Consider the following 22,922-nt stretch of genomic DNA (forward strand, 5'->3'; position numbering starts at 1 on the left):
TGATTTGCCTAGAAAACGAAAACTATTCTTTAGAGAAAGCAGAAAGGGGTGAGTAATCCCATCTATACTTATTTATATAAAAAAGAGGATTTGCGGATGTGACCTGGGTCCAGCATTTCTCTTGCCAGGAGACTAAAAGTGTCACAGAACATGTCTGAGTGTCTTGTGGCATTACAGTTTATTTTCAAAGGCCTTTTGATAACACAATTAAGCCTTTCCCTTTGTTTTATTTTAAAGTTGCCCTTACTGGCTACATTAGTGTGTCGCAAAGTGGGAATTTTTTTGTTGTTTCTGTGAGCCTTCAGTCTCATAAAAATTAAATGTGTGCATTCCTGTAACCTGATATGCCCTCTCCAGTGAAAATCAATGCTTCGTGCCCTTGCTTCTCAAGCTGCAGAGGTCTTATTTTGTAGCCTGTGTCCGTTGTGTGTGCATTTGCGCATATGGCCTTTCGTCACCCATGTTTTCTGATGTTTCTGAAACATATCTGAGACCTCAGCCCCACTACAAACAATCTGTCGGCTTGTGTTTAGCTTCCCTGTGTGTTTGCTAGAGAACAGCAGAGGGTGGTTTTTTGTTTTGTTTTTGTTCTTTCTGTGGCCTGGGGAGTGGGCACAGAACAGCACCAGTTTATTACTCATCTATGTATTATTCCCTTGGTTGCGGGTAGCAAGAACATCTGAAGAAGATGGATTTCTGGAGGGGTAGCAGAATTGAAAACCATTCAGTTCCCCTTCAGACTTGAATTATATTATCTTAAATATGCCAAGTACAAAGAGTCTGAGACTCCTGATAGCCAATTATTTGCCTGTGCTTAGGTGCAATTATCATTTTTCCCTACCCAGTGGAGTTTCCATTGCAGGTTTCTTCTAGGAAATAATCAAATGTTGAATTTTAGGATTAGGTTCCAAAGTAGAAGAAAGACTCTGGGATTCTCTCAGATTCTCCTTGAACTAATCATTGCCTCTGATAAATGGGACCAGCCTAGCCTTTTGCATCATTTGACTGTGAGATTTAAGGATATGTTACCAAGCTGATGGAATCTGGGAGAACAGGCTGCGTTTATTCTGCTATATGAAAGTCCCTGAGTGTAATTTCATACTACGCTGGTGAGGTTATTCAAAGGTTATGTTAGAGCAAATGATGAACTGGCCCTAATTGTCTTTCCCCCACTTTTAGAAGGACAGCAAGCGTCAGGAGGTCTTTGGTTTGGTGCAATTCAGTCATGATTTTGTCTGATGTCACTGATTCAGTGACAGCATCCCTCAGAGGTCTCAGCTCTTACTCAAAAGGTGCCGCTTGCATGATCAGTTGAAAGGATTCTTAGGGGCATGGCTAAAGACTTCTTACTACTGTTTGTGATTAATCAATTAATTTGATTAATGCCTACTATATGCTAGGCACTGTGTTAAATACTTTACTTACATTGTTTTATTTAGTAGGTATTATTATCTCTATTCTGATGAGGAAACTGAAGTTCAGAGAGACTGAAAAGTTTACCCAAGATCATGTAGCTAATAAGTGGCAAAGCCAGCATTCACTCTCTGTCGTGGGTGCTTCCTTTCCTCATACTGTATACAGTGTTGGGAGCACAAGGAAAGGTCTGTAAAGCTTGCCAAGAGAGACCACCATTCCATCTTCTTCAGAGAAAGCTATCTGTATGACGAAAATACCACTGAAGTCTTCAATCCATAGGTCTTCCTTCCATCACCTTCCACCAATACAAAATGCTTTCTAGTTCTGTCACCAAATATTTTACTGAGTCCCTACAGAATCCTAATTTTAAGTGGTCATTGATTTCAAGAAGTACAATAAAAGCACAGCTTACTTCATGTAACAACGTGAAACTTAAGGTGCAGTTGGTACTATAACCTAACTAAATGGAATTGCAAGTGCTGTTATTAGTAGTCATAATATTAATAGTTGTGTTTAAAGATACAATCCTGTTAACTATAAGCAGTGTAATATCATCCCACTTCTTAAATGCAGTCACTCGATGATTAACATGCGCAGTATTCTTTGTATGATTGTTTTTGGAATTATAGTCCTAAATCTGTTCTGGAACAGAAAAGAGAATATAGACATTTGTGAGATTAGAATCTGGTAACTTTCAGGCTCAGAGTGCATTTACAAACACTGGCATTCATCCCTGTGTGATATTTCCCAGTTATCCAAAAAGGCTTTTATTCAGGAGCCATTTGTGGTTGGGATGCATGGTGATGCATCATTTATACAGTGCCTTAAGTGTTTACTGGGTAGAGTGTGCAAGAGACAAAGCACAAGAATCCTGCCTAAAGCCCTTACTATCTAGAGACACATTTACTGTTATATAATAGAATTTCATCCAAGAGTAGATATTGCTTAACTCATTCATTTCCTGAGAGCTGAAGTTCAGGGTTTCCTTTAACGTTTCGATAGCCCCCAACATGTTGATTTGTATTTTCACCTCCAATAGACAGTCACACTAAAGAGTATGTTTTGCACTCTAAAAGTGGGCAGGAGGTGGGATGGGAAAGAGGGTGTGGACTCAATCAGCAAGTTATTGTTTAAGGGGGTGTTGGGAGAGGGCAGCTGAGGGTAGACTAGAGATCACTGATTCCCAGCTTTACACCATAAAGGCCCTCTTTGTTTTTTCTTACTTTTATATTTGAAAGATTTTTTTCTATTCGGTAAGTATTAATTAATTTGTTTTCTTTAAAGCTGAAGGCGTTCATAATTGTAAATCAGAAACTGTGATAATCATGAGCTGACTGATGTTACCACACTGAATCAAAAAGTTTCCAGCCAGAAGTAAAGCTGACATTTTACTTGGCTTGTGAGAGCTTTTTTTGTGAATCATTAAATGTTTAAATATATGTTAAGCTTTTGGAAATACTGAAAAGTGAACTGAACTCTGTTATTACTTTCACAGACTGCTTAGGAATCCAGAGACCCCCAAGTGGGGAGCAATTGGATTTAGCAATTGCCATAAATTCCCTTCTACTTCTAACGCTCTGTGATTTGTGAACACCATTAAAACTAATAAAACTGACATGTTGCCAATGTACTCCCAACAGCAAGTTTTGAAATCCAGGTCTGACATGTTGTGGGGTGAGGGAAGAAGCAAATTTAGATACCCCCAAAAGAGGGTAGGGTAAGTATGTGGGAATAGCTGTGCTTTGGGTGTGTCCCACAGTTTTCCTTGGTAAGCAACCAAAGAGAGCAATGTCTCTTTTGTCACCCTTGACCACAGACAGTTCTACTTGTGATAAAAACAAACAAACAAACAAAACCAGACTCTTTATATGATGCTTTGTCTCCATATCACATGTGGACCATACACACACAACCCTTTAGCCCAGGCCCCACATTGCAGGCAGAATGATCTGGAACACCAAAGCCAACTCTATCAAACCCCTGTTGGGTCTCAACTGCCCATGGGAATAAAATCTAACCTCTTTGGCTTTGTGTATAAAGTCATTGACAATATGACCCTAATCTATACCTGATTCATCTCCACACATACATTATGAACCTGCTACACTGAATTTTTCATCATACTTGCAACTACCCGACCTTTCATTAACCATTGCCTTTACACATGCTGTTCTGCTAACTGTAATATTTTTTCTGCTCAATCTTTGTTGAATAAGTTCCTATAATAATCTGGCTAAGATAACGGCACTTATTATGTACCAGGCACTCATTTAATCTTTACAGTGAGGTGGTTGCCATTATCAGTATCATTTTGCAGAGGAGGAACCTGGCCCAGAGAGGTTAAGTAAACTTCCCAAAGTCACATAGCCAATAAGTGGTGGAGCCAGGATTTGAACCTGTACAGCCTATCATTTCTGGACCTATACTCTCAAGCCCCATGCCATACTGCCCCTCCTCTAAGATGCACATACAAAGTTGAAGGTGTTCCTAAATCCCTCAAAGGGAGTAACCTCTTTCATTCTTAGGATTCCCAAAGTGCTTTCTAAAGCAGTCTAGTAATAGAATTTAGCAAGTTGCATTATTATTTTGGTCTTTCTGTGCCTTTGTGATTTGTGAGTAATTTGAGTATCATTCAGTTTTTTGGGCCCAGGGCCTGGCAACTTGCCTGCCACCAGGTAAACACTTAGTAGATTTATTTCTTCAATGAGAGAATGAATGAGTGAATGAACAAACACGGAAGCACTTGTCTGTACTCAGATGGGTCAGATCCTCTTTCCTTCTATGACATATTTCTGGGATATCAGTTGAAAAACACTTCCTTCCAGTAGACTTTACCTGTCTCAGGGGTGTAGAACATTCCAGCAGGAAAACTTAGAGCTTTCAGCTGTCATCTTCACGTGACAGTAAATCATTTCCAAATCCTGCAAAGATGCCCATGAATTCTGCTGAGTAGCCATGTAGCACTAGAGTCTGACAACATTGATTTATTTAAGTATAGGTTTGGTGCTCTGTGAGAGCTCACCATCTGCTTAAGTTGTGTTTACTTTAAGTACCAGTCAGCGTTTTCCTGACGAGTTATAGAAAAATGGTAGTTCGACTTAATTTTTAAGCAAAGTCTGTTTAAGAATAATTTGTTAATTACTAGTTGGTTGATCTCATTTCCTTAAATTAAGGGCTTCAGTTAATATCACATGCTTATTGCCAGCTTGCTAGAAGCCGCTGCAGTGGTGCCCATAGTTGCATGATATACTGTAGTCCTATTCCTCTGTGCCAGCCCCTGCCCTGGCTTTTAAATTCATCTTTAGCTAATTTTACAAGCCTGGAGAGTAACCTGATGGTTTACTAGCTTTAGGATTACAGGTTGGAAGCTTAATTTAATAGCCACTTATAAAACCGTTTAGGCGGAAATTGGTATAATAAGGCTTTCAATATGACGGGTGCACAGAGCCATTTCATCAAGTCTGATAATTCAAAATACAGGAGAATTGGAATTCACACCATTTGGGCTGAAGGTGTTTCATCAACCGCACACAAGACAGGATCCAAAACTTGCTGTGGGGTGGTTTGGAGTCCAGTGATTTTTTGGCAAGAAAGGAAATATTTGGCAGCCTGTTATTGGGGAGGTCTAAGGAGGCTGGCCTGGGCCATTAAGAAGAACACAGTGAGGTTGGGTGAATCTGGATGTGTAATGGTTTTGTAAATGTTTTGGTTACAATAAAATCCCAAACATATTTTATCAATGCATTTTCCCTCGTAATTTTCAGACCTTTGTGTATTTCAAGGGAAATTTCGTCCATATGTTTTTGATTCATTTATACTTAACTCATCAAAATGTTGTATTCTACGAGTTTATTTGATGTTCAAGAAGACTTTAGAGCTTGATTTAAATATCTTCTAGTGTTCTTTCCCTTTCCTTTTTAAAAATAGAAAGCCATCTACTCTTGGCAAAACCTAAACGCACACACACCAAAAGTTTGCATTTGGTTGAAAGCTCTAAGCCCATAAAGCTGTTAAGCTGGGCCAAATGCATTCTTCAACTCCTGGTAAAGTGTGAGCTCTGTTCCTCAAAAGTATAGAGAGATCTTTACCTTTTGATAATCTCTGGTGGCTGTGCACATTGAAAGAAACTCTAAAAAATTAAAATGCCTGCCATCTGCTAGATCTTTGATCTTGGGAAAGTCACTTTACCTCCCTTCGCTTCAGTTTTCCCATCTGTAAAGTCGGGCCATCTTTGTCTTGTCTACCTCCCAGAATTACTGAGAGGATTAAAAGAGCTCATATGAAAATACTTTAGAAAACACAAATAGCTCCACAAATAGAATCACATCTCTTTTCTTGATGTTATTATTCTTTGAATAAAATAATAGATACTCAGCCTTTAGTCAGTGTTGATCATGTGCCACGTGCTATGTTAGACATCTTACAAATTACTATCTTGTTTAATCCTCATATTATTTGGTAAAGAGTAGATACTTTAAATTTCTACATTTTGGAAGGTAAAACTCCTCTCCATTATTTACCCAAGGTCTTATAGTTTGTGGGAGAGCTAGAATGTAAATCTAGCCCTTTATGAGTTTTAACCATTAAGTTGTATAGTATATGGTTGAAGCCATATTAATCACTGTCATGTTGACTCAATATCAAAGTTTATCTTGAGTTATAACTAAGTCTCTCCATGTGGTTAAGATCACTTACATTTTCTATTACATCCTCTTATTGAATAGAGTGAATGCATATATAATATTATGCTGTTTGATTATGTGCATATTAAAAGATCATTCATTACATCGATAGCAGAGAAGCTAATTTTAATTGAATACCTACTTTGGACCAGACACTACAGAGCTCATTATCTGCTCATTGCCTTTAATCCTCACAACAGCTCTATGAGGTAGAGACTGTTATTGTCAAGCGCTGTGAAGATCTGGGATTTTACCCTACTTGCAAGCTAGCAAACTAGCCTGCCAATTTCATGGATGCTGGAAAAAGTTATGAAACTCCTGGGTCAGAAATAAAGTTATTATTGACAGCCAGCAAGCAGCATCACTTTCATCTTTGCATCAGTTTCCCTTGGCCCCCAGGTCCTACCAGGGTGATGTGCACTGGCCTATGTGGGTTTATGTTATGGCTGAGGAGCTGACCCCAAGCTTAGAGATCCATCTCTTTTAATACTGTGGTAAGAAACTTTGCCTGACCTTTGCTCCAGAAACAGACATTATCTTTATTATACTGGACGGTAAGCAAACCTGCCCTGTGCTCCAGATGGACACACTACATCTGTCTTACTGTTCGCTATACAAACATGTTGGAAAAGTACCAACCATCAGTGCCTCTGCTTCTAAGACATACATAATGGCAAGAGACTTATGGAGAGTTGTCTCCCAACAATTATCTCCATTTTACAGACAAGGAATCTGGGCTGAGAGAGGTTTAGTCATTCATTCATACCAGAAGTATTTATTGGGCACCTGTATGTGTTAAGGTCACACTGCCAAACAGTAGAGGAGGGGGCAGCCAACATAGGCTCTAAGCCATTAACTTGTTCCCTGGCCCACTTACCCCTCACCTCCTCAGTCATTATCCATCGTGCCTCCCTACCTAATGAGCAATGATATAAAACAGTAATTAACTTAAGATGATAATGACCCTTTGGGACACATGCTTCTCCTGCCATCAGGTTCTCCCTCTGCAGCTTGACCCAGCCCTAGATACCCAGATGCAGCAGGGTTGCCTGAGACGGGGGCATGGTATTGGCAGTGCCTGAGAGAAGTCAGAGGTCATATTTAGCAGCACGTGGAAGACAGCGGTGCTAGGTGATTAGAAAGTTAAATGTGAATAATTTTGTTATGGAAAATTTAGTTTTGGAACTTGGAATAATTTGGTCTCTGTACAAAATTCAGAAGGTTCTTTTTCCCCTGTTGCTCCCTCCCCCGGTTAATCAGCGTTATTTTATATTTGTATAACGATGCCATGAAATGAAGTCAAGGTTTTGGTAGTGCCCATGCTAGCTTGTGGGATTCTTCTTGCCATGTGCCTGAATCAATCTATGGGGAAATATTAAGTGATTATGAAGTTGGAATCTGGGGAGAAGAAAAAAGTCTTGGCAATGATCTGACCAGAAGCATCCTTTGCAAACAAAGATGTCTCCTCCACCCCATGGGAAGGTGTCCCAGGCTGTAATTTCTCTCCTCTGTCAGCACAGGCTCCCCTGAGAGAGCTAGTTTGCCAGTTTTCCTAGGAAAAGAATAACAGTGGACACGGATTAATGAAGAGGGCTGGTATCTAGCTTTGCACTGTGGTGAAGAAACAAAGCGAAACTGAACTCGTCAACCTTTGCCCCTTTCAACCAAGAGACTTCAGGGGAGACATTCTTCCCCTGGCATCTCTCTATCAGAGGGGAAACTGTACCTTAAGAAAAAATGAGAGAAAGAAGCCTGCCTTGATGCTCATTTAGGCCCGCCACTGTGTTCATGGATTAGCGTAACACAGTGAGAAATCCTCTCCTGCTGGCTTACTTCTCAGCACCTGAAGCTATTGGCCCTGTTTCCTGAGCTTGTTTCACTCCCTTTGATGCCAGAGAAAATCTAATTAGTGAAGAATTTGAAGGAAGGAATTTTGGAGAGAACTCTGCCACCCCAAAATCTCAGCAGAATGGGGCCATGACTCTTCCTTGTGAGGCCCTCACCGTCAAGGGTTGCTTCCTAATCTTAAAAGTTAAGAAAGAAAGTTTATACACAAACTCTCTGTGATGGAGCCAGGCCTCCTTCAGAGCAGATGATCCTAGAGCCACTTATCTTGCAAATGGATTCTCTCTTCGGACAGCCTCTGTATATCTGTAGACTAGGCTTGCAGAAAGAGGAAATTACTTTGTGCACCTCAGCAGCAAAGTCAAGTGGAAGAAGAAAATAAGAATCTTTGGAACCAAGTTTTACTTAAGAATGAAAGTGGGCCTCAGGAGCTAATATTCTCTGAACATACTTGATGGGGTGAGGAGGAAATGTTTGCTGCTTTGCTCCGAATATCCGAGATCTGTTCATGGCAGTTGCAAAACAACCTCAACAAACAAAACCAGACAAAAACCCAACAATGTGTGATGTGTTACTTTCCTAATTACTTGGTTCTGCTCCTTCCCCACCCCTCCCCCCAGGAAGCCCTTAGAGCAGCCAGAGTGCCTTTCCTTGAGGGAACCATGCAAGATGCCCCTGAACACATGTGGCTCCAAAGGAACCTTCAGTGCAGACCCTCTCCCCCTCCCCCTTTGTTCCTTTTGATGGTTCCACCCCCAGTTTCCTTGTTGTTGTTTTTGGTTGATCTGTTTGTTTTGGGTCCCCTGCCCCACCCCCCAGCTCCAGGAAGCTGTACACACACTGGAGCATTTGGGGCTGACTTGGCAGGATAATGTGACTGCTGGCAGCTTCCAAAATATGACACCAGTGAAAATATGAACCAAATGTTCCTTGTATGCTAGGGTGTGAAGTCTTCATCACGCCTCTCTCTGAGAGCAGAGAGCACGAAAGAACTAGACGGTTTTGGGTCTTGGTCCTGGCTCTGTCTCTTTTTTTTTTTTTTTTTTTTATTTATTTATTATTTATTTTTGGCTGTGTTGGATCTTCGTTTCTGTGCGAGGGCTTTCTCTAGTTGCGGCAAGTGGGGGCCACTCTTCATCGCGGTGCGCGGGCCTCTCACTGTCGCGGCCTCTCTTGTTGCGGAGCACAGGCTCCAGACGCGCAGGCTCAGTAGTTGTGGCTCACGGGCCCAGTTGCTCCACGGCATGTGGGATCTTCCCAGACCAGGGCTCGAACCCGTGTCCCCTGCATTGGCAGGCAGACTCTGAACCACTGCGCCACCAGGGAAGCCCTGGCTCTGTCTCTTAACTGCTGGGTGATATCTCTGCACACAATTCTTTATTATAAAATAGCAGTCGTCTTACCCACTTCATAAAGGTGCCATTGGGTTCAAACAGAGTCATTTATTGAGTGCCTACTACGTGCCAGAGAGTGTGCTGAAGTAGCTCCTCTGCTGAAGCATGAGCTCCTCAAAGGCAAGGTCATTTCATACTCCCACTGGGCTGGACAAGTAGAGTCTGACGGGCTGGGCTTGAGTCTTGTCTCTGTCCCTTGTTAGCTCTGTGACTTTGGGCAAGTTACTAACCTCTCACCTGGAAAGTGGCAGTCATGACAGCACCTGCATCAGAGAGCTCTTGTGAGAACTAAATAGACTATCACACGTAGCCCAGGGCTTGGAAGGTGCTCCATGAATGTCAGCAATCATTACTTATAAGACCAGTGCCGGGCACGTAGGCACATATCTGTCTTTTGAAATATAGTAAATAGTAAGTGCTCAACAAATGCTAGTTCCTTTTTCCATAATCCTTCTTCAACAAGTCTTCCCTTTCATATCTGACAGGTTACCGTGGTGTGTTTCACTGGGGCCAATCCCAAGAAAGGAAGATAAGGTTTTTCCAGAGGGAGTTTAACTCTGAAGGTTCTCTTCATATGTGTTTGTTCTTTCAGTCACTACAAACCTACAAAGGGAGAAATGTGGACCAACCAACTCCATGTCTTAGGGTGTTTGTCTCTTCATGTAGTCATTTGCTTGAGTTGAGCGCAAGCTCAGTGATCCTTAGCCATGTTGGTGGTGGTGAGAAAGCAGTACCAGAGGATGTTCACTCAGCATGTCACTGGGACGTGGAGCCCACACATACACCTGCTGGGGGAAGGTAGTGGGTGGCTGTGTGTGTTTGTGGCAGAGGTGGAGGTGGTCAGTGGCTTCACAGCTAGGAGAGCTAGATAAAGAAGTTGATGACTCAAGGGTCTTTTAGTTTCCCCAGCATTTCCAAAGGGTGGCTTCTGATTACATAACTGTCCCAGATTCCTTGCCAACCTCAGGTACACCTCAGACCTTCTCTTCTTCCCACTGGCTTCTTCTTTTGACTTGGAGCAATGTTTATAAAGGTCAGAATCTACTAAAGAAAGAGACAAGAACCAGGAAGAAACCACTTCAGTGACTGAACGTTTTTGGGCGGGTAGGGGAACGTGTATGTGTGGTTTCATTTATATTGCTTTCAATTTTTTTTTTTAGATCTTAATTTACTGTTGGACACGTCAGAGTTCATTCGGCTCTGACAAGATCCCTGACCCCAAGGACCTTCATTCTCTAAACTACACTTCCCTCTGGACTCAGGAACCCTCAGTGTTAGTGATATGGAGCTAGTGGGTTTAGCTGTGGGATTTTGCCACCATCTTCGTGTGCCCTCTGGGGGACTTTTCAGATATTGAAGTGGGCCTTTAACCTGCTAAATTCTTTGGATGGCTTGACTGGTCGCTGGCTGTGACTTCCAGAACATGCAAGCCCTGAATCCTATAGGGCCTGAGGGGTTGACAGATCTGGAGTGGGGTTTGGGGGGGGGGGCAGGAATGGTAAACTAGTAGGGCGTATCACTGCATTTACACTCAAATCTTGAAAACAAAAACCAAACAAAACCCAACTACCAACATGTGAAGTGCTACTTTCATAATTATTTGGTTCTCTTTTCAGGATTTGGATGCAAACCCAGTTACATGGGCCCTGTGAGCAGGCAGCATTCAGGATGATTCAGTCTAACCTTTCCATTTTACAGATGTGGGAAACTGAGGCCCAGGATGGTGGGGGGCTCAAATAACTTGCTTCTGGTCACAGTGCTAGGAGCAGAGCCACGGCTGGGACTCAGGCCTTGTGATTCCTTCTTCAGGATTCCTTCTGTTCTCCGCTCACAGACCTATCCTTGACTGAGGTAGAAGTGAAACTCTGGCTTCTTAACCAATTCTTAAGCATTTGGCAAACACTCTTACCTTTTTAAAAATGGAGTTTTCCTGCTCTTCCTCCTGGCTAAGTTTGTGCTCCTTCTCTCGCTTGTCATATGTGCCTATGGAAGCAAAGTAAGTCACACGCAAAAACACTCAAGTTGAAAAACCATCCTTTCCCCGGGCCGCTCACCAGAGGTGATTTTTTCTACCTGGTTCTGTTTTTGTTTTTTCTGGAAGTGACTGCCAAACTCTAAATAATACACTTACATCTATGTTTCTTTCTTTATCATATTTTTACAGCATCTATTGTTTGAAAATGGGGATTTAGCTCCGTTGCACTGCTTCTTCTCTACCCGCTGCCTTCTCTCAGTGTTCCATTACTACTTCTACTCCTCTTGGTCAACTATACCTTTAAATTGTAACTTGCACCTTCACTTTGTGTTCTGTCAACTTTCAGCCAGTTTCCTACAATGGAGCTCTGAGCCCTTTGAGGACTCATTCCTTACCCCACTCCCTTCCACACTCCACCTTTTGTCAGCTCCAAGTTACTTTCACCTTGTTCAGGTGATTTTCCATTCCGTTCTGTCTTGCAGCCACAGTCGTGGCTTCTGTGCTTTGGTTAACTCTGAAAGTTGAAAACCAACAGATAGCATTTACATATTGAGACTATGCAATTTCTGTTTGTTGCTTGGCCAAATAATGTATTACGATTTTCTCTAGGGAACTTAATGTCACTTAATAACGTGAGGGCCTGTCAAAGAGGAATATTCCTGACATCAAGGTCATGATTGGCTTTTTTGTAATGTTTCGTTGTTTGTTGAAAATCATTTGACCAAGGTTGATAACAGACAGTTTCTCCTGAGAAGGTCCCTGTCAGGCTTTCCTCCAATTTTTTCCCTACTTCTTTCTTCTGGCTCCATCCCACACTTCACTTCACAGTGAAACAGAGTCAAATACTATTGAGTTTTCTTAGACTTACAAACTCAGAATTTGAAGATGTGCTCTATGAGGTGTGCTCAGTCAATGACGAGATTGATTCTTTGGCCTTCTTTTGGACAACTAGAATGAAATCATACGTGCCCTATAATAATAGGAGAAGTTATTTTGGAGAATCAATTGATATTGCTGATGAGTTTAATTTTCTTCGTCTATTTATTTATTTTTGGCCTTTTCTTCCCAAAGGAGGATGTCAGTATAATAAATGCTGTTTGTTTGATGGATCCTGTTGTGATTGATAATAATGATTCTGATGCTTTCTGTTGGACCAAGATAATAGAAAGCCCAAGGGTGTTTATAATATGCCTAAACTGGGTTTTAAATCAATTAGTGGGTATCTGAGGGCTTTATATAATACATCACTAGAAACAGCTACTTAAGGAAGAGCCTGGAAAATCTCAAAAATTATCCCAGTTTGAAAGTGTGATACCTGCTGTTCTAAATTACCATTCTGATACTTGATTTGTATATTATGTGGAATATTGAAATAGATAATTTACCAAGCATGCAATTTCTCATGCTGAAGAAAATATGCAATTAGGAAAGAGCCAACATAGATTTAGAAAAAAGTATTTGCAGCAACTCAAATGGTTGATGTTAAACCATAATTTTCCCCAGATAATGGATTGCCACAGGAGCTGAATCTGTTGGGCCAGATGCTTCACCTCATCCTGGCTTTGTATCCCTTTCTCTCTCTCTGTGGATCTTGAATGGGAGAAGACAATGTGGGGTAGCAGGAGATGAAAACTGGCTCTCTAGATTTGTCTCAAGTCTTGGCAAAATGTTGAAGATGGGTTATAAATATGTTCTCTGCAGTTCATAAGTCCTTTTTTTCCCACTCTAAATGGTTCTTTTAAAACGATTTTTAATTTTTTATTGAAGTATAGTTGATTTATAATGCATTAGTTTCAGGTGTACAGCAAAGAGATTCAGTTTATATATATATATATATATATATATATATATATATATATGTATATTCTTTTTTCAGATTCTTTTCCATTATAGGTTATTGCAAGATATTGAATATAGTTCCCTGTGCTATACAGTAAGTCCTATATATAGTAGCATGTATCTGTTAATCCCAAACTCCTAATTTTTCCCTCCCCTCCTTTTCCGTTTGGTAATCATAAGTTTGTTTTCTATGTCTGTGAGTCTGTTTCTGTTTTGTAAATAAGTTCACTTGTTCATTTTTTTAGATTCGTATAAGTGATAGCGTATATTTGTCTTTCTCTGTCTGACTTACTTCACTTAGTATGATAATCTCTAGGTCCATCCATGTTGCTGCATATGGCATTATTTCATTCTTTTTTACGGCTGAGTAATATTCCGTTGTATATATATACACCACATCTCCTTTATCCATTCATCTGTCAATGGGCGTATAGGTTGCTTCCTCGTAAGTCCTTTTGAAACAGTAATTTTCTTTTTGATGTGATGGGGTGTTAGAAGTTGCTGATGATGAAGTAGTGATTTGGGCAAAAAAAAAAAAAATCTTCTAATATGCTTCACAAGTACCCTAGCACTAGTTATAATCTAGAAAACTGTAGGGGTCTGTGGTGTGTGTGTGTGGAGTGGGTGTGGGAGAGCAGAAATAAGAGTATGATTGGGAGGGTCCCTGATGGGGAATCCCTATCCCAAGGGAAATATCATTATTGGAAAGAAGCTTATCTATATTGTTGCTGACATCTAACATTCCTCAGACCTAAAGTTAACACCATCTGTATTCGGCTTTCTGTAAGCCTTTCTGTGGTTTGGGCATAACAAGCAGGGCCCAGGCTGTTCTGGTCTTTTACAGTTGATCTAGATTCCAGCCACTTTCCTGGGATGCCATTCTGTCCTTCTGCCGTGTGTGTGTGTGTGTGTGTGTGTGTGTGTGTGTGTGTGTGTGCGCGCGCGCACGTGCGTATTCCCCCCTCCCGCCCCCCGGAAAATGAGTCTTAGGTGAAGCTGGTTGTGAGGCTATAGCTTACAAGGAGTGTATCTGAATCTACCTAGAGGTGGCATGATGTGTATGTGTATGTGTGTATGCTGTGGATATACAGTGAGGTGGGACAAGGAAGATCAAGGTTGCGTGTGCACAGAAGTATGGCATTCCTACAGGAGCATCCCTATTCGGGTACCACTTTCCAGAGAGTGTTGCTAACCTGGTCTTTCTGTCCTGGGTCCTGGGAACTTGAATGTAAATATGGGTTGGGTTTATATACAGTACAGTTGGCTTACTTTTAAAAACGCTGATGGGTTTTGTGAGGATCCCTGAGCTCACGTTCTTGACTAACTTCCATAGGGTTTCCCAAACAGATCATGTATTTTAAAGTGTATACGTATAGAACAGACATACATTTATAGCAATTGCAAGTTGTGTGTAGGTGTCACTGCTGCATGTTCTGGCATTAGCTGCCAGCTCCTCTTGGCAAGGAAATAGGTCCCGACTCCTCCCCTCTGCTTTTCCTGCCTCACCTGTCAGTCCATCTCTGAGCCACTCCAGCCCATCTTGGACTGGTGATTTCTTTCTATCATGGATGTTAACATCACTCCACAACCTCAGCTCTTTGTCTCTAGTTACTCAAAGTTATGTTTCCCCATTTCCATGTCCTCATCATCTCTAGCCTCATCGGATAAAATGATCCCTCTTTATGACAGATATTTTATAATAAACTGTTATAATCTTGCAGTGAATCTTATAGTTAAAAAACCTACCCAGACACATGATTACCAAAAATGCCCTAAATATAATATAATAGAGAAATAAAAGAAAGGTAATTTTAATAAAATAATATGTATTTACATCAATCAAGATCCTGACAGGAAAGAACACAATTAAACAAGAGCTTTTTTTAAACTGAAAAGACTTGAATGAATGTGAGGTTCGGGGTTAAGGGAACCAACTGAAGAGAGTAAGGGACCCAGAGACCAGGGACAGCTGGAAGCTCTTACCACCCCTAGGCCTGCAGGAGCCCCACTAGAGCTGGAGCTGGAAGGTGGGAGGCAGCCATACCCTCACCCTTAGGGTTAGGAAGGAGGGAGGTGGGGAGTGAATACCCCAGTCTCTTCCACCTCTCACCCTGGGATCTCCTGCCGCTGCCTCTCATTGGCTGAATGAGAGAAGCCAGAGGGTCAGGGAGCCTGGGGGATGCAGTCCCCAGGGCTCAGCCTCCTGATGCAGAAAGGACAGAGAAAGGCAGAGAATGGATCAAGGTGGGGTGGGGCAAATGGAGAAATCAGCACAGTATTTCAGTAGGCACCTGCCAGGTGCCATGCCACTGGAGGGCTTAATGAAGGGTCAAGTCCTCGCACCTTGTTGTAGGATTTCCCCGAGAATACGGGAATGCGACTAACGTATTGCCTTGTGTTGGCAACTCTGATATTCTCAAATGGCAAACAACTTTCATTAAAGTTCTGAATTAAACCAAATACAATTTTCTCTTTCCGGGTTGCCTTTCTAAAAAAAAAACTTCGGCATATATTAAACTCAAGCAAAAATGCATTTTGTTTATACATAGAAAAGTGAGTGAGTTTCTCAGATAATTTAAGTATATTTTTCTTCTACATGAATGGCATTTGTGCTCTGGGGGAGGGGGGCGCAGGGCAAGTATCTGTTCAGCAGGAGTGTCTTGTCTATCACAGGATGATTGGTATCCCTGACCGCTACCCACTAAATAAATGCTCACAGCACCCTTCCAGTCACAGTAAAAACCAAAATGAAGCACCCAACAATTTTCAGAATAACCTCAGGCTAGGGCCTGTCCTGCTACCAGCCACTGCTCTAGCTATTCCTGGTGCCATTTACTATGTCATCACCCACGAAATTGCTAGAAGTACAAGTTTCCTCCAGTGCAGTTGGCGTAAGACAAAAGAAAATCTCTGTAAATTAAAATGCTGCCTTCTTCACCTTGCAGGGATGAGGGAGGTTTTGTAAAGCTTTTTGCTGGGAGAGGATGCAGTCCAGGCTAGTTGTTATCTGAAAGAGACTCTCTTCCAATTCTTATTGCTGTGCAGGTTCCCTCATCACTTTTCTCCTAAGCTGTGTATTTGTAGCTAAAGTGGCCCGGCCACTGCTTTCTGGGACATCAGGTCAGCCTGAATGTGGGCTCCTGAGGCACCTGTGATGACAGGTGCCAGCATCTGAGTCCCTGCCTCTCTGCCATCTATCAGCAGTTCTCAGTCTTCTCCCAGGACTTCTGTCTTCCAGTTTCCCTCCTCATCTGTGTTGGCCGTGCCGCCTCCCACTGCCACCTCACAGCATCTGTGCATACCACACCACCACCTGAGCTTAGTAAGCTGGGCCAGTTTATATCATGGTCTGTCTGATTGGTCTACCTGTGGCTCCACCCTCCCCTTATTACTATGACGCTTGCTTCTCTGTGTCTGTGTCTCAGGCCCCCACATCCCACTGGAGTGAACATTATCCCTGTGGTATGCTATTAAGCACCTAAAATTCCTTTCTAAAGGACTGAGATGCCAGTATGCCAGTGTTGTTTTGCAATGTAAAAGAGCTGGTATGCCATCTCAACAGTATCTTCATCACGTGGAAGATTCGGCTAATTGTAATGGAATGTGTTTTAACATAGGGCTGGTCAGCCATGGAGGGTTGTGTGTACTGGTACCCACCTCCACATCCCTTTCTGTAGTGGATGCTGAAGGGATGACCTTATAGTGGCTTCCGCATACCACCTCACTTGTCCTCAGATGGGGCTGCCTTATAATTGTGCAGTGTCATCTGATCACCCCTGTAATGTATTGGGTTGGCCAGAAAGTTCGTTCGGGTTTTTCTGTAACATCTTATGGAAAAACCTGAACGAACTTTTTGGCCAACCCATTACATTGCGACAGTACTTCTTTCACCTTCCGTTCTCTTAATCAGATGATGAACAGAAGCTTCAAACATAGCATTTGGCAGAAGAAGTGTGGTGGGAGGTAAAGCTGCACACGAAGCCTGTTCAAGTCACCAGTTACATGTGTTGAGGCATTAAAATTGTTCACTTATTAGTAGGCATATGTCAATCTCTAGACATATTTTGCAATGCATATGATGTGGAACGCTCTAGGCTGAACTCCACGGAGCTACAGAGATGGACAAGCTTGAGGGTGCTTACTGTCTGGGGGGTATCAGGGAAGCAGACAGACCAGTTCAGTATGACTTGGGAGTAAACCAAGGGGGCGAAGGGAGTAGAAATCTTTTTTATGGGGACATTTGAACCAAGTACAAGAAGGTAGTACAAATTTTAATAAACAAAGAAGGGAGAAAGGGTGCAGCTGACTTAGCATGAGAAAAATGCTGTTTGTAAATTAATTGCTAAAATTCTGTGGTTGGGCTGGGTAGTGGCAAGAGATTCAAGATGGCAGATATGTAGGATTTTTGCAGCTCTGAACCTGGCCGGGGATAAAAGTTGGAGATGGACAGCAAAGCGCCTTGATCAACCGACTAAGGAGCAGAGATTGCACTTTGGGGCTTTGATGCTTCAGATGGGCATTGAGGAGGGGCCAATCACAGTAAAACCAGGATTCTAGGAATATCGCTCTGGGGCAGTGTGAAGGAGGGATTAGAGAGTTAAGAAAGCAGGAAAGAGATGGTTAATGGGCTACTTAATAGCTCTGGCCAAGATGATGCGGGTAAAAGGTCTGCATGTGCTCATGGCAGATACAGGTGGAGAACTGCACTCATTTTACTTCTCGGTAATGTTGGAGGAATGACTGATACCTTTATTTCTTTTCTTACTATGTGAGAAGTGTTACTGACCTGGTCAGCTTTTAACCTCTCAGTCTCACCGAGGCCAGACCACAGAGGGGATGATCACATATTTTTTCTGTGCTTTCACTGGTGCTGGGAAGAGAATGTGATATAATCTGTTAGTGTGAAATCATAAATGGAACTCAGATTATTCTTAGGCAGGCTGCTGACTTAATGTTTCTAAGCAATAGCTGGAGTTTACATCCTCATCTTGGGAGGAAAAAAAATGTTCCCTCTGAAACATGTACTAAAGAGAAAGGCGGAGAGGATTGATTTTTTTTCCCCAAAGAATCCATAAATATTTACATAAGTGCAAGTTACAAATCTGTGGCTTGGAGATTATTGAATTTCACTGCTTTTACACTCACAGCATATAAATTTCCAGCAGGCATTTGCTGGTTGTGAATGTTCAGTCTTTGGAGAATTGTCTCCTAGTTTGTTTCCTTTGCTCTTGGAAAACAAATCTCTCATGTGCTGTTTTTAATGCTCCCACTTATTATGGGTATGGATTGGGCCCTGGCAGCCATGTGACAATGGTCCTTGGCTGAGGGGGCTTCACTGTGATGGACTGCCTGCTGATGGGGGCACTGCACCCTGAGCCAAGATGCGGCTTTTAAAGACCCTTTTGGTAACACAATCATTCTCTCCAGAAGAGAGCCCTAGATAGTGGTGTAGTTCCAAAGTCTCTGTGGACTTCTTAAGTAAATGAAAAAACCTCTAAAGATCGTGTCCCTTTAGCAGAGAGACACGTCAGCAGGTCTTTCCTAAATATGGGTGTTACATCTGCCATTTTGCACGTGGGCAGGCCTCAGCTATTTTATTCTTGGCCTCTCTTTATAGAACTGGGCCTGGGGCACACTCTCTTCTCGTTTGGCTGGTCAGAACAATCGCTGCCCAGTAAAGCTTTTCACTAAGACTCTGAATTTTATGATTGCTAGATTTTGGACTAGCCTACTAATCTCAGGGATCTAAATCTGTATATGCTGAATAGTACATTTCTTCGGTATGCAAGGGACAAAGTCCTCCCCTGTGTCTTGCCTGTGACAGGCAGTTAATACACATTTGTGGAAATGGAGAGTAGTTGACCTGAAAGTAGTTCCCATCTGTCTTCTTTCAAAATAATTTTAACGTTTGTTTTTAAATTTGAGAAGGTGCTACACAAAAAGTAAACAAAATGAATTTAAAATTCCTGCCAGTGGACCGTGCCAGAGTGCCAGAAAAACTTAAGTTTGTAGAAGATGGGCTTTCAGACAGAGAAACAGAGGGGCCATTTCTGTCTTGTGTTGGGACTCAGCTGGGTACACCTTGGTCACTTGCAAAAGTGAGATTGGTGGTAGGTGGGCTTAGAACTGGGTTTACCCCCAGCCTCAGAACAGAATCTCTGTCCAGCCTGCCTGAGCGAAGGTTTAGCCTAGTGTCCATGGCTGTAACTGGTGCGGTCCTGATGAGAGACTTGTGATGGGAACCCAACATGGGGGCGGATGAGGTTTCTCACCAAGTAGACAGACTGAGACCGTAGAATGAATGGTGATTTTCCATCAGATTCTGTACCATTGGACAGGACTCCAGGTCTGGAAAGAGGACTTGGAAGAGCATGGCGGGACCCTTGCCCCTAGTTACCTGACTGGAACAGGGAGCCAATATGGAACCCTTGAGAAGAAACCTAGAGTTGGGAGTCTTGCTCTCCGGGCATGTAGAAGCCCAGGTTTTTTAACTGGAGTAGAAGACTAGGACACACTAGCCATGAGGCAAATGATTCATGCCTCAGATTCAGTCAATAGCTCCTTTAAGAACTCCTACATGAGGTCAGGCTTAGCTTTGGGTCTTGGGGGAAGGCCTGAGACTGTGTCTTATTTATTGTATATCTTCTTGTGTCAAGCAAGATGCCTGACAGTGTAGTACTTATTAAGTAATGGATTGCAATGTGAGTGGCATGGGTGGTGTTTCAAGAATGTAAAAAAGCAATGAAAGCCTGTGAAAGGTTGCATTTACGTTTACAGCAACATTTAAAGAAAGCCTTTTACTAATATTGAGGTTATATAATCCCCAAAATAGGCAGGCAAGAAAGGGCTGTGTCAAGAGAGGGATCATGAACTTACTCTGGAAGCTGTGTATTCTGGTGAAAAAAGAAAAAACAAAACAGAACAAAACATGGGCTGTGGTTTCAGGCAGATCTGGGTTTGAATCTCAACTTTGCTAAATACTAATTATGTGATCATGGCTAATAACTTCACCTCTCTGACACCAACTTAGTCACCAGTAAAATATGGATATTTTTGCATTCCTGGAAGGGGTGTTGCAGTAATAAAATGTTTTAACGTAAGTTAAATACTTAGGAGGTGCCTGAGACCTAGTGGGCCATGGGAATGCAATTCCCATAGAGAGTCCTGAAAGAACCGACTGTGAAGGAGAGAGGCAAGAGGCTTTTAATGCCTTGCTGTGGGATTTGATGACCCCAATGGGCCTCGTCCTTACACTCCCTGAGAGATGCGATTCTTGCTGATGTAATGGGCTGAGTCGACATCGTGCAGATCCGATGACAGGACACCTACACCCTGTCACCTTCCCTGCCAAGACGGACCATCCTCATTGGCGCTGACCCCTCCACATGAACTGGGCTTTATTCACATCCTCCTGGAAAATTCAGCCTGGTTGCTTTGCAGTGGGCACGTTCTTAGTGAGGGACCGCCTCTCAATTACCTCTGCAAACCCCAGCCCTCTCATCCTTCATGCAGCCATCTAGGTTTCCTGTTTTCTCAGGCAGAATTTGAGTTTGCATCTTGACTGTCCTTTCTTCTGATTTGGAGGAGTGGGAGAGCACAGAAAATAAGAATCAGGAAAAGAGGCTTTTTTTTTTTTTTTTCCTTCTGCCAGGACCCTCAGAAAAGTGAGACTAGCTGTTAGATCAGAGTCATGTAGCTCTGATGTTTTTCATTAGGTCACCCGTAAAGGCAAGGCCCATGGGGCAGTTTTAGGTTCTGGAATCATGTCATCATGGGATGCATTAAATCTCCTCTTTTATACTTCTGCCCCCACCCCATCCTCCTCTTTTTCTTCCAGGTGAAGCAGAGGGCAGGCAGGATACACATTTACGGACCTACTTGTTCTACTGAAAACGTGACCAGGCTCTGTGCATGTGGAAAGGTGGGCTGACACGGTAGAAAGTGTGTAGTCCAACTTGGGTTTGTGCCGCCCTTGCCTCTGACTGGCAGTGACCTTGCCCTTGTCAAGTACGGTTGTCACTGTCTAATATTTACTAAGTGTTTACTATGTTCCTGGCACTGAACAGGTGCTTCATATATGTTACCTTGTTTAACCCTCACTACAAATCTTATAAAGTATGTGTCATTATCCCCATTTTATACATTAGTAAATGAGGCTTAGAGAAGTACATGAGTAGAATAGAACTTTGAAACTAATGATTTTCCTCCAGCTGCAGTTCCTGCCACTGCTGATGTGTCTTCTACTGCTCATGCTGTTACCAAACCTCACTATCTGCCCCTTACAACTGCCCCACTGCATTCATGTGATGAAGACATTTAATGTCTCTATAAAATAATTTGTCCTGCCTACTTCACAGAATTGCTTTGAGGAAAAAGAATTTTGCAAAGGACTAAATCTTTTACAACTGTAAGGAAATGACTACTATGCAGTTTTGTATAAGGGAAATGAAAGTTGGCAGGAATAGCAGAGACAAATAAAAATTGGTAAAAGAGAGAAGGTAAAAAGGAAGACGTGCTTACCATATCTAATTGCTTCACATGTGTTATTTTATTTAAACTTCATAACAAGTCAATGAGGTCCATACTAGTGCAATTATTACCCCTAATTTACAGATGAGCAAACTGAGGCACAAAGAGGTTAAGTACACTGCACAAGATCACGTACCTGGTAAGCAGCAGACCTGGTCAGCAAGAGTCTGACTCAGGAGCCTGGAGTTTTAACTCTGATGATTTGATGTTCCGCCATCCAATGGCTTTCACAGGGGTAAGGGCAAGGGGCTAGGAAACCCATGAAAGGGTCTCCTAACTAATTTTTTAGATATGGTGTCTGTCATGGAGGTGGTGACAGCTAAGGTGATTTCTAAAGGACTCTTGGGAATTGGCAGTAAGTAAGACAGGAGGGTTAAGGAAGAACAGCATCAGGCAGAACCTTATTAAGGAGTCTATACTTCACCCTAGAGGACAATGAAGGGTTCTATGCAGGGGAGGACCATGCTTAGCTTTGAGTTTTAGAAATATCACCTAGACAGCCACATTGACCATACGGCAGGGCTGGGGGAAGGGTGGTATGATGGGTGAGAATGAAAGCCATGGAGTCCAACAGACTCAACTGTTAATACCTGTCTGAGTCTTGATTTTCTCATTTTAAAAACAAAGAGTAATGACAACACGTACTTAGGAATGTTACTCTGAGGATGAAATGAGAGCTGTTTTGCACAGTAAGTGCTTCATAAAGGCCAGCTGTTCATACTGTGAGTTGTTACAAGAAAGCAAAGGATGAAGATGGTCTTATCTGGGATGGTGGCAGTGGGAATGGAAAGTGGACAGGTTTAAGAGATGTAGAATTGAGAGCATTTGACCATTAATCAGATGTGGGGGGTAAGAGAGGAGAGAAAGAGAGAGCTGTGAGAGGAGAGGAGTGGTAGAAAAAGGAGAAGAAAGCACAGAAAGGGAAGGAGAGGAGGAAGGGGTATCAAAGAAATGTAGAGCCTATAAAAATACCCAGTGTTAGCAAAGATGTAATCATGGGAGGAGATAGACAGAGGAAATATACCAAAGAGAAAGAACACTTGTGGTTTGATGAGGGAAAAATCTACGTATTCATTCAACCATTGTTTATGGAGCACCTATTATATTAGACATCAATCAACAACGCAAGATGTTCTGGTTACTGCATATTTTGGATGTATATTTGTTTTAGCGTTTGTGCTCATTAAATGTTTGTACTCTGAGTTTAGAGTAGAAAATGAGTGAAACTTATTTTCCTGCATA

General features: G+C 42.2%; 1 protein-coding gene across 6 annotated transcripts in view; it reads left to right on the plus strand.

Moving 5' to 3' along the window:
• CREB5 (cAMP responsive element binding protein 5) overlaps positions 1 to 22,922 on the plus strand; it is a 409,265-nt gene that overhangs the window by 25,197 nt on the left and 361,146 nt on the right. The gene's annotated exons all lie outside the window — the stretch shown is intronic.

This window comes from Balaenoptera physalus (assembly GCF_965194825.1).
Source record: "Balaenoptera physalus genome assembly, chromosome: 8".
NCBI classification, from domain to species: Eukaryota; Metazoa; Chordata; class Mammalia; order Artiodactyla; family Balaenopteridae; genus Balaenoptera; species Balaenoptera physalus.